Here is a 13,363-nt window from a genome sequence, read left to right on the forward strand (position 1 = left end):
CAGAGGTAACTCAAGTATCATTTACAGGAGCGTGCGGTAAAAATAAGATCCGCGAGTCACAGCATTCCCTGGAGCTACACGTAACCACAGTCAATACAAAGCCAACTTGCTCCCTCCTTCACAAACTACAAATTGCTGTCGAAACCAAAAAGGGGCGTGTTGTTCTCACATCCTATAGCAGTTGATCACGACCAAATAAACAAGCAGAACACGACTGTGTACCCTATTCCACAGCAGGAGACTATGAAACCAAGTGGAAAAATTAAGAATACCAAAGTAGTTCGAAAAATTTTCTATATGTTCCCCGATTGCTATGAAAGCGGCTTCTCTTAGAACCTCTGGAAAAAAAAGCGCTCTCTCTTCGAACCTCTGCCTGGAGAAATGCTGCGTTCTTCCCACTCCCAGTGAGATGTGAGTGGCTAAAATGATGCCTTTTCATTCACGAGCAGTAAGAAAAAAAAAATCGCGTTGCCCTTCCACCTGAAAATAGACACTCGCTCTTCATACATTCATAAGCGTTACATAAGACCAAAAAAAAAAAAAAAAGCACATGCCACCCCTCCAGTCAGAAAGGGCTGATTACGACCAAATCAAAATCACGCGCTTCACCTCCACGCCGTTTCCATTCATAAGCTGCCAATTATAACGAATACAAAAAACACGTGTTGCTTTTCCATCCCAAAGCAGCTGATTATAACCAAACCAAAAACATATGATTCTCCCCCATTCACAACCGGTAAATTACAACCAAAACAAAAACTCCGTATGTTTACCTCTCCATTCACAAGCGGGGGAGAAAAATAAAAGTCCCCAGATTCCCGACGTCTTAACAGTCCCATCTCACGTCTTATCCACGATCTCGCTCATGAATCTCAGCCCAGAAAAACAGCTGTGCCTCCCTGATTCCCGTGCATTGAAGCGCGGGTGAAAATTGTTAATGAAGTGTGGTAATCAGAGCCTCATATGCCATTCAGGTAGGCGTCTGGGGGTAATTAGGTGAGAGAGTGTTGCAGATTGCATTCACTAATTCCTTTACTCCCATTCATTCATTCACTCACTCACACATTCATTCATTCATGCATTCATTCATGCATGCACTTCTCTCCTAGGTGTTTGTGACGTTCATTCAGTTCTATTTCTCACTCTGTTTTCTCGTTTTATATTTTCTCCTCTCTTCTCCTCTCCTTTACCATCCATCCATCTCTCATTCAGTCTTTCCTTTCTGCCTCTCCATGTCTCTGACCTTACATCCCTGTTTCTCACCTTTCTCTCCTCTTTTCTTCTCCCCCCTTTTCTTCTCCTTTCATCCCAGTATTTGTCCTTTTCTCACTCTTCTCTCTCTTTTACTTCGCCATTCCTTTCCAGTTCTCCTTTCCTTCCCCCTCTTTTCCTTCTCCCTCCTCCTTTCCTCCCCCTCCCCTCTTCTTCTTTGTCGTTTCCTATCATGTCGTTTGTGACTTTCCTTCATCTCTGTTTCTTACTTCTCTCTCTTCACCTTTCTTCTCTTCTCTCTTCTCTGCTTTACTTTCCTCTCCCTCTCATTCAATCCTGCATTCCTACGTCTTGTTCGTCACCTTTCGTCTCTGCTTCCCATCGTCCTATCCTTTCTCTTTTCCTTTCCTTGACCCTTTTTCAGCTCTATTGCATCACCAGCTCTGTGGTGACCGAGTGATTAGCATTGTTATCTACATAGCTGCCGGTCTTACTCCGGCCGGGTTTGAGTACTAGTGCGGCTACCTGACACCAATCAACTTAGATGTCCATACACGTTTTGTAGGATGGTAACACATAGGGGAGGCCTTTGTGGAAATCAGATGATAAAGGGTAGTGGATAAAAAAAAGAAAAAAAAAACGTCACATGCTCAAAGTTCAAAGTTACATTGATGAGCACCGTGGCTAAGTGCCTCGTAGCGTCCACCGCCACCTATACACATACCTGTTTCTCACTTTCCTTCCTTCTCCTTCCCTATCTTCTACCCTCATTCTTTCTTCTCTATAATTCATCTATTCTTTCATCTATATATTCCTTCCTATGTTTCTTTTATGATAAAGTATGATTAAGTTTCCTTTTTTGCAGTTCTCTTTTTTTTTCTCTCTCTCTACTCTCATGCCCTTCATAATTCCCTTCTTTCATGAATATTTTACACACTTTCCTGTCTTTGTGTACGAACTTTCTTTGTTATCGTCTGTCTTCTCTACCTTATTCTCCTCTTACTTTTCCCATGTCACCTCTCCTCTCGTCTCCCTTTTGTCCTCTGATCTACCCCAGCTCCTCGTCTGTTTTCCCAGTTTCTCCTTTCCCTCTTCTCTTTTCCTTCCCTATTCCTTCTCTCAAATGCATCAATATTTCCTATACTTTTGCGTGAAATTCCCTTTCCTTGCTTACATGGTTTCTCTTTCCCGTCCCTGCTCATCCTCTTCTCCTCTCTCTCTCCCTTTTCTTGTCTCCTCATCCTCTCTACTTCGATCTCTTCTCTTTATTTCCTTCATATTCTCATCTATGTATCCCTTTCTCATGTTTACGCCTTGTTCTTCTCTTCTACCACTTCTTATTTTCCCTTTCTTTTTCTCCTCTCTCGTCTCTAATTCCTTCAGTCTCTCATGCATACAGTTCTTCTTATGCTTGTGTGTGATGCTCTTTCCTTGTTTTTTTTTTTTTTTTTTCCCATCTCGCTACTTTTTCTATTTCTCCTTCTCCCTCTGTTTCTCCTGATGCCCCTTCTTCTAACCCCCTCCCTCCTCTCTTTTTCATCCCTAATTCCATCATTGTCTCACGCATGTATTCCTTCCTGTAACTGTAAGAGACTTTCCTGTTTTCATCTATCCCTCCCCGTCTCCTTGTCCTTTTCTCTCTCCTTCTTCCTCACCCTCTCCCTCTTCATCTCCTCCACTTCCCATTCCTCTCTAATGTCCTCACTCTCTCATACAAACACTCCTTCCTATGCTTGTGTGTGAGTCCCCCTCCGTTGTTCTCGCCTCTTCCACCTCCTATCTTTCTCCTTTGCATTCCTGATTCCTTCATTTGCTCATTCATGCAGTCCGGAATGACACTGTGCTCAAGATTGCATTCACTGATTCTTTCATTCTCACATTCAAGCAATTCCTTCTCCTGCTTTCTTTCTGGTTTACTTTCACTTCTTTGTTCAAAATTTTTTACATCCATCCTCCCTTGTTTTCGTTTTCATTACGATGGAGCCTGTCTTACCTGCGTCGTAAGACGCTTGGTATGTGAGAGCTACCTATGTTTACATCGTTGCTGACGAGTTTGGAAAAAGTTTTAAAATAAACATCATCAGTCTAGAGAGAGAGAGAGAGAGAGCATATGAATAGAAAGGAAATTCTGACGAAACGATAACTCCCCGGCTTCAGATCTGCCTTTTGTTTCTAATTGGGATAACCTGGACTTTTTGTTTTTTGCTGTAAAAAAATCGTGTCCATCCAGATCTCACACTTAACAATTTACCGGCATTTTCAGTCCTTCATGTAAACGGAACTCAACTGGGGGACAGTGACTTCCAGTATATTATTGTCTTTGGCTATGATATCTTGTCTTCTAATCGCAATGTGTCGAGGCATCGCTGCGTGACAGGATCTTCATTTGAGATTTACTTCGTCCGACTTAATCTGGATGGATAACTTTTGTATGCATTAATTTTTTCTATCTTTTTTTTTCATGTTAAAAAAGATATAACAGTACTTACAGGAATAGGAAAAAAAGCATGTACAGTATGCATATGAACATGACAAAGGCTCTACTTCTGTTACTTTTGTTATTGTGTGCAATGACCCAGGCAAATGTACGTGAAGCACATTCATAAAGAAAATTACAATTAGAAAAAACTGTACCTTGAGATTTTTTTTTTTTTTAGAAACTTTTGGAGGTTAATAGAGGGATATATATATATATATATATATATATATATATATATATATATATATATATATATATATATATATATATATATATAAACGTTGTCTCAACACAAGTCCAATTCTCAGCCGTTACGATGTTTCATTTTTTGATTACGTTATGAATTAAATGAGGGAGACCATTGTCACCCATAACTGCAATTCTAACTCCGAAATGGTTAATGATTGTATATACTGTATATACTTGTTGACATACCGTAATTTTCTTTTACTCAGAATTAGCCCCCAAATAACCTAAGTTTCTCCAAATATCTCGTAGGACAGCTCTTCGGGAATGATGGTTTTGCTTGTGAAGTGAAGCCTGGATTTCGGCAGCTTGATTGTCGTTGTTGGTGCTCTCACCTGTGCTGAAGTATTTTTCACAACGGGCAGCTTTTTTTTTTTTTTTTCCCCGATAACTTTAGATCCCATTTTTTTTTCTCTCATACTCAGCATTATGTGTCATCTTTTTAATATTTTTTTTTAACAATTTTTGCTACATTTTTAGTGTCCACATTTTTCTTATGTCATTTATTGTTTCTTTTCAAATCAGTTCCCTTGCTATTTCCTCATAGGCCTCACACTGAAAGATATGTAACCGATCTTCACTTTTTTACCCAATTTACAAACTGAACTCTTTTCTCACTTAGTTTTAAACATTCTTTATCCTCAGTAATTCTTGTTCATAACGTAAATATTAGTCTTGCCTTAAAAAAAAAATCTAATCAATTATTATAAATAACTTACTTCTTGTTTTGTAGTTTCCATCGTCTTACCTCCTTGTCTTACATCTAAGATTTCTTCACTATTCTTTTCTTACACTTTATTTTTCACAGTATTGTTTGCTTCTTTTTTTTCCCATTTATGCCGAATTTTCTACAGTGTTATATTTTATCTTTTATGTGCTGTATTTTCCTTCCATAGTCATTCATTTTCCTCACAGTACGCACCTTTTCATCTTCACTTCAGCTGTATCATGTCTGTTACTTAACTCTAGTATTCAATTTCTTTTTATCTTAAGCCTAATTTTAAATCCTATTTTCTCGTACAGCGTTCCATATTTTGGTGTTGTTCTTGGCTCTTTCAATAACTTAGTCAAATATTTTTTTTGAATATATTTTACATCCTTTCTTTTTCTTTTAACTTCTTCCACGTTTCAGCTTCAAATAGTAACAGGCATGTTACACTTGTGTAAAATTATATATATATATATATATATATATATCAGCATCAGCCATTGAGGTCCACTGCAGGACCGGCCTATCCCTACCGAAGCAAGGACAATACAGCCAATGTATCTCTACCTAGTGGCTTAGGCTGTCTGGTAGAGACTGTATGTAGGGTGAGAAGTGCTTGTGAGTGAGATTGTAGTGTTGTAGTGGCTTTGAATGTGTGTGTAGTCTGTGAACCAAGTGTAATCTGCCCGCCTTAAGCCGATTGGGTGCAAGCGTACTAGTATGCGACACTGGTTCAACCCCAGCACCCCTTGTGTCCACCAAAGTAGTAAGTGGCTTGGTGAACGCTTCCCAAAGTTTTTACAACTCTGGCGGGAGGCGAACCCACGCTCACCAGCGTGCGAATCGCACACTCTACCACTGTACCACAGAGGCTCCATATATATATATATATATATATATATATATATATATATATATATATATATATATATATATATATTGTTACGGAACAAAGAAAACTGTCCCGCAAAGTTCCAGGTTCAAAACAAAAGAGTTAGGAAAAATTACAAGTTAAAGTTTAATGCTCAAACTAACAACTAAACATTCAGGACTCATAAGGATATTGTAATGGCAAAAAACAGGTTAAATATATGACTAACTGCAATAGCCTCTATTAACACGAAATTAGCAAGTGTAAATTTATCTAAGTCAACCCTGATAAAATGAGAAAACCTGATAATGCCCAGTGAATACAAGATATATTATTACAGATACAAAATATTATAAAAAATGACTGACATAAAAACACATGAATCACAAAAACCTCACTAGGCCTACGAATCAACACCTTATGATATACAGTACAAGGAAAAATGCAATAACACTTATACTCAAATTACACAGCTGCTAGATAGTTGGAGACTTCCTGAGCACTCACAATAATAACAACTGTACAGGGGAGGACAGAGATGTGAACAAAATGAGGAGTAGATCTAAGTGGCAATTACGGCAGAGACTGAGCTCATTATATAGGGGCCGGCAGAGCTTGATACAACTTGTAAGAAGGACGTGCAAATAAAGCCATAGGGGACGAAGAGTTGACAATCCTGCCCTGAACAATAGAAAGAACGACTTACTCTACTATAAGGGTAGAAGGGGGGAGTGAGGTAGAACACGCTCGTGATCAAACATGCAGCATACTGTACGTTAGAATTACACAAAGGATGATGAAATCATAGGCTATGTAACACCTCCCCACAAAGAAAAAGAAATTTACAAAGGAAATTTTTTATTACTCTAAAACAATCTGTCTAAAGTTTAGATAAGCAATCTGAATAACATTTTCTTTCCCCTTGATATGTTGTATGTCTAATGAATACTCCTGAAGAAGTAGACTCCATCTTGTCAATCTCTGATTTTTATCTTTAAACTTACTAAGGAATTTCAGTGGGTTATGATCGGTATAAATGACTATGGGGTCAAAACCAGAACACAAATAAAATGAAAAATGCTGTAAACCCAAAATCAAAGCCAAAAGCTCTTTCTCAATAGTTGAGTAGTTCTTTTGAGGTGGAGTGAACTTCTTACTGTAATAAGATACAGGGTGTTCAATACCCTGATCATCCTCTTGCAGCAAAACAGCCCCAGCTCCTGTATCACTTGCATCAACAGCCATCTTAAAAGGCTTAGCAAAATTTGGAGTAGCGAGCACTGGCTGACTTAATAGGATAGCTTCAAGTTTGCTGAAAGAGGATTCACAGTTATCGGTCCAGACAAATTTAACTCCCTTTTTCAGTAGGTCTGTAAGTGGTGATACAAGAATTGAAAAGTTAAGAACAAATCTCCTGTAATAACCTACCATTCCCAAAAATCTTTGTAGCTCTTTCCTACTTTTAGGTCTGGGAAGATCACTTATAATCTGAACCTTAGCTGCTGGCGCTGCAACATGTCCATCACCAATTACGTACCCAAGGTACTGAACTTTAGCTTGACCAAACTCACACTTTGATAAATTAGCTACAAGATTAGCCTGAACCAAACACCCAAGAAATTTACTGACATGGCATAGGTGATCTTTCCAGTTGTCACTGAAGATTAATACATCATCAATATAAACAACACACCCTGCCAAACCCTCTGTTACAACATTCATGAGCTTCTGAAATGTGGCTGGTGCATTCTTCATACCATATGGCATTACAGAACATGCAAAATTTCTTTCCTAGTGTTACAAAACATGAGATCTCCCTAGCACGTTCAGTCATAGGTACTTGCCAGTATCCCTTTAACAAATCAAACTTACTTATGTACCTAGCCTTTCCGATCTTGTCTATGCAATCTTCAACGCGAGGGAGAGGGTAAGTGTCTGTTTTGGTTATCTGATTAACACGTCTGTAGTCGATGCAAAGCCGCTGTGACCCACCTGGCTTAGGGACAAGAGTGACAGGAGAACTCCACTCCCTCTGACAGGACTCAATCATCTTGTGGTCCAACAGGTAGCTAAGCTCCTTCTGGATGAGAGGAACTTTCACTGGGTTCACACGGTAAGGAAGCAGTTTAATTGGCTTTGCGTCTCCAACATCGACATCATGCATCAACACAGTGGTTCTTCCTGGAGTGGCACGGAACACTTGCGGGTATTCCTGCAGTAATGCCGAAAACTCCTGCCTTTCCTCGGGAGCTAGATGAGAAAGCTTAGTCTCGAGATCATTCATGATATCAGGATTCTTCCCCAAACTATCACTCAGGCTCATCTGCATGGGAGAGCTTCACTTGCAGACTCAGGTGGAACAGCTACAGTGCAGACTGGGTTATTTTCGTCCCGCCTGTGATATAACTTTAGCATGTTGATGTGACAAAGTTGCTTGTTCTCTCTATGATCTGGTGTGGCGATGACATAGTTGACATCACTGAGTTTCTTCTCCACGAAATAAGGACCACTAAACTTGGCTTGAAGAGGTTGCCCATGAACTGGTAGCAGAATCAAAACCTGATCTCCTGGCTGAAAGTGGCGTAACCTGGACTTCTTATCATACCAAGTCTTCATCTTCTCCTGAGCAGCTCCTAAATTCTCTCTCGCCAGCTGTAAAGCAGTGGACACCTGTTCTTTGAACTTCATCACATACTCCAGCAGGTTGACCATCTTCCTCCGACAGCCAGCATTCCTTGAGTAACTTAAGGGGTCCTCTTACTTCATGGCCAAGCAGTAGTTCAAAAGGTGAGAAGCCCAGTGATACATTTGGAGATTCTCTTGCGGCAAATACAACGAATGGAAGACCTTTATCCCAGTCTTTCTGATGTTCCAAACAGTATTTCTTGAGCATCGATTTGAGTGCTTGATGATATCTCTCCAACGCTCCTTGGGTCTGGGGATGGTAAGCTGAAGACGTGATTTGGGTGATACCCAACTCTTTCAGAGACTGCTTGAAAACATTTGACATGAAATTACTTCCCCGGTCTGACTGTACCTCCTTGGGCAGACCAAACTTTGTGAAGAACCCTAGCATTTCCTTAACCACGTTCTTTGCTGAGATATTTCTAAGTGGAATGGCTTCAGGATAACGAATAGCCATATCAATCAGGGTCAACACATAAGAAAATCCTGAAGAAGTCTTAGGAAGAGGGCCCACAATATCCACCAACACACGGGTGAATGGCACCTCAAAAGGAGGAATGGGAACTAGAGGTGCAACCTTTTCGGTCTGATTACACTTCCCCACAACTTGACAGGTGTGAGAAGACTTACAATACCAGGAAACATCCCTGAAGATACCTGGCCAGTAGAAGTGTCTCAAAATGCGTGCCACAGTCTTCCTCACTCCAAGGTGTCTTGCCAAACTGGAATCATGAGCCACTCTAATGATATCCTGCCTACAAACACGAGGGATGACAACTTGATGTATAACCTCCCATGCACAGTCGGCTGATGCTGTTGGGGGTCTCCACTTCCTCGTAAGTACTCCTGACTTTATATAATAACAAGTAGAAGCACCAGCTGACTCTTCCTCACTGCAAGCAGAGTTAGCTAGACCTTTCAACTAAGGGTCAGCAACCTGCAACTCAACCAACTCTTGACGAGACAAATTATCAACATTACGGGGTACTGCCTCATCTGGTGAGTGGTCCAAATTAGCAAGAAAAGTGTCAGCTAGGATAACATCATCATCATCATTATCCTCTAAGTCACCAGTAACTTTAGACTTAGCCCTAGTGACAGCACATGCAGAGAACACACCAGGGACATCACAATCCTGGGCTGCAGCCACTGGCTCACTAGACAACTTAGGAGCTGGACACACTTGACTTCCACCAATATCATTTCCAAGTAAGAAAGTTACACCTGACATTGGGAGTGTCTCAACCAACCCAACCATAACGGAACCATTAACAAAACCAGACTCTAAATTCACTCTGCACAGAGGGACAGAGAAGTAATTATTCCCTACACCTTGTAGGCTCTAATTAACATTAGAGCCTAGAACACTGGTCAGGATAAGGGATTGGCATGCACCTGTATCACGATATATTTTAACTGATTTCCTGTCATTACTGTCCAGAGGACTGACAAAACCATCAGACAGGAAATTAGCACATGAACTCTTGAGAGTGTCACCCACGTTACTGCTCAAAAGAGGAGCTTCATCATGAGAATTTAATTTACCCCTCAAAGCAGGTTCAGTTAACTCAGTTAAAGAATTCTGGGAACTCTCAAGGGTGGACACTAGACCAATTGACTGAATATTTAAAGACTCCTTTTTGTTCACATCACGCTGTCTCCTGAAACATTTCTCCGTAGTATGACCAAGCTTACTACAATAAGTACATTTACTTTTCTGAAATCTAGAGGTGGAGCTGGTATTTACTTCCTGAGAAACATCATCTTTATTCTCTTTCCTGTTACCTGTACTCTGAATAGAGGCAACGTACTTACTCTCAGCTTTCCTTTTTTCTTTAGAATATCTCTTGTGAGTGAGAACATATTCATCAGCTAAAACTGCAGCATCAGACAAATTATCTATTCTGTTCTCATCAAGATACAGGCTTACATCTTTATTAATACACATTTTGAAGTCCTCCAGCAAAATCATCTGCTTAAATATATCAAAATCAGAATTTACATTCTTAGAATTTAACCACTGCTCTAACAGATCTTCTTTGATTTTTGCATACTCAACATGGTATTGCTTATGTTGCTTATAAATTGTCCTAAATTTTACTCTATAGGCTTCAGGAAGAAGCTCATAGGCCTTAAGAATCAAGCTCTTAACTACATCATAATTATCACATTGATCCTGAGGCAAAGATGCATAAGTTACTTGAGCTTTACCGGTAAGAACAGTTTGAAGGAGTACTGGCCAATACTCTTGGGGCCAATTAAAGCCTGTAGCTACCCTCTCAAACAACTGAAACTACTTTGTTAAATCAGATTCATTAAAAGGAGGGACAAGTTTAACATTTTTAGCCACATCAAAATCATCAGAGCTAGATGATCCAGTTCCACCTTGTTTCATGCGATACTCATGGTCTGCCTGAATCCTTGCAATTTCAATTTGTGCCTGAGCCTGTATCTGTGCCTCCTAAATACGAGCCTGAGACTCAGCCTCCTTAGCCTCAGACTCAGCCTCCTTAGCACGTGCCTGAATCTCAGCCTCCTTAACACGAGCCTCCTGCAGAGCTAGCTGTAACTTAGCTATTTCAATCTGCGTTTGCTCATTTGGAGGAGTTACATTAAACAAGCTTTTATTAATCATGCCAACAATTTAATCTTTAGAATGATGAGAGTGAACTGCAATTCCCAATTGTTGAGCAACAAGCTTAAGTTCATTCTTTGTTCTGTTTTCTACATAACACTTTGCACATTTGACAAAAAATCTTTGGCTTCATCAAGTGTAGTAATAGTAGACATCATGAATAAATCACAGTCACAAAATATCAAGCAAAATCCTTATAATAATATCCTGAATATCCTGAGAAGACGTCGCCAAATTTATGTTACGGAACAGAGAAAACTGTCCCGCAAAGTTCCAGGTTCAAACCAAAAGAGTTAGGTAAAATTACAAGTTAAAGTTTAATGCTCAAACTAACAACTAAACATTCAGGACTCATAAGGATAATGTAATGGCAAAAAACAGGTTAAATATATGGTTAACTGCAATAGACTCTATTAACACGAAATTAGCAAGTGTTAATTTATCTAAGTCAGCCCTGATAAAATGAGAAAACCGGATAATGCTCAGTGAATGCAAGATATATTATTACAGATACAAAATATTATAAAAAATGACTGACATAAAAACACATGAATCACAAAAACCTCACTAGGCCTACGAATCAACACCTTATGCTATACAGTACAATGAAAAATGCAATAACACTTATACTCAAATTACACAGCTGCTAGATGGTTGAAGACTTCCTGAGCACTCACAATAATAACAACTGTACAGGGGAGGACAGAGATGTGAACAAAATGTGAAGTAGATCTAAGTGGCAATTAATGCAAAGACTGAGCTCATTATATAGGAGCCGGTAGAGCTTGATACAACTTGTAAGAAGGACGCGGAAATGAAGCCATAGGGGACAAAGAGTTGACACTCCTACCCTGAACAATAGAAAGAACGACTTACTCTACTATAAGGGTAGAAGGGGGGATTGAGGTAAAACACGCTCGTGATCAAACATGCAGCATACTGTACGTTAGAATTACACAAAGGATGATGAAATCATAGGCTATGTAACAATATATATATATATATATATATATATATATATATATATATATATATATATATATATGTACATCATCCAATCCTACGTTCCCCCATGAGGAGCATAAGAGTCCGGGGCTAGGCAGTTGGTCCTGACATTTAAGATGAGAGTGACCAGCCTCATTCATCCCTGAGTGGCATTACTTGAGCAATAAACCCCAACCATCCCTTGGATATAAACCTACACTGGCTCAATCCGTTTGGAGCGCAATAATTACCAACTAAACCACCAGGCGCCAAAATTGTGTTATATGGTTACCGCACAACATAGAAAATGGTTTCCTAGTGTACAGGAAACCATTTTGCTTGTCACTCAGTGCAGAGTCACCCACAGGCAGAAGGAGGAGGAAAGAATGAAGGAATGAAAGACAGAAGAGGGAGTGTAAAGTCACCTGTAGGCAGAAAGACGAGGAAAGACTGAAGGAAAGAAAGACAGAAGAGGATGGAAGGAAAGAAGGATGGAGGAGAGGAAATGGCAGACACCCGAGAGCAGCACTACATGAAGTGAGTGGATGGTGAGTGCCCCATATCTCTCTCTCTCTCTCTCTCTCTCTCTCTCTCTCTCTCTCTCTCTCTCTCTCTCTCTATATATATATATATATATATATATATATATATATATATGTGTGTATATTATATATATATATATATATATATATATATATATATATATATATTCTTACGGAACAGAGAGAGATAATGAACACTTGAAGTGAGAATACTAAAATCACTACTGTCCCGCAAAGTTACAGGTTCAAAACAAAAGAGGTAAAATTACAAGTTAAAGTTTAATGCTCAAACTAACAACTAAACATTCAGGACTCATAAGGATAATGTAATGGCAAAAAACAGGTTAAATATATGGTTAACTGCAATAGCCTCTATTAACACGAAATTAGCAAGAGTAAATTTATCTAAGTCAGCCCTAATAAAATGAGAAAACCGGATAATGCTCGGTTAATGCGAGATATATTATTACAGATAGAAAATATTATTAATAATGGCTGACATCAAAAACTCCACATGAATCACAGAAACCTCACCAGGCCCACGAACTAACACGTTATGCTATACAGTACAAGAAAAAATGTAACAACACTCATACTCAAACTACACAGCAGCCAGATGGTTGGAGACTTCCTGAGCAATAATAACAGCTGTACAGGGGAGGACAGAGATGTGAACAAAATGAGGAGTAGATCTAAGTGCCAATTAATGCAGAGACTGAGCTCATTATAAAGGGGCCGGCAGAGCTTGATACAACTTGTAAGAAGGACGCGCAAATGAAGCCATAGGGGACAAAGAGTTAACACTCCCACTCTGAACAACAGAAAGAACGACTTACTCTAGTATAAGGGAGGAGAAGGGGGGAGTGAGGTGGAACACGGAAGCTTGGTCACTATGGAAGCCACGAGGCGAACCGTGATCAAATATGCAGCATACTGTACGTTAGAATTATACAAAGGATGATGAAATCATAGGCTATGTAACACTTCCCCACAAGAAAAA

Source organism: Coenobita brevimanus, chromosome 7 (assembly GCF_032717465.1).
Source record: "Coenobita brevimanus isolate Jiangsu-jjx chromosome 7, ASM3271746v2, whole genome shotgun sequence".
NCBI classification, from domain to species: domain Eukaryota; kingdom Metazoa; phylum Arthropoda; class Malacostraca; order Decapoda; family Coenobitidae; genus Coenobita; species Coenobita brevimanus.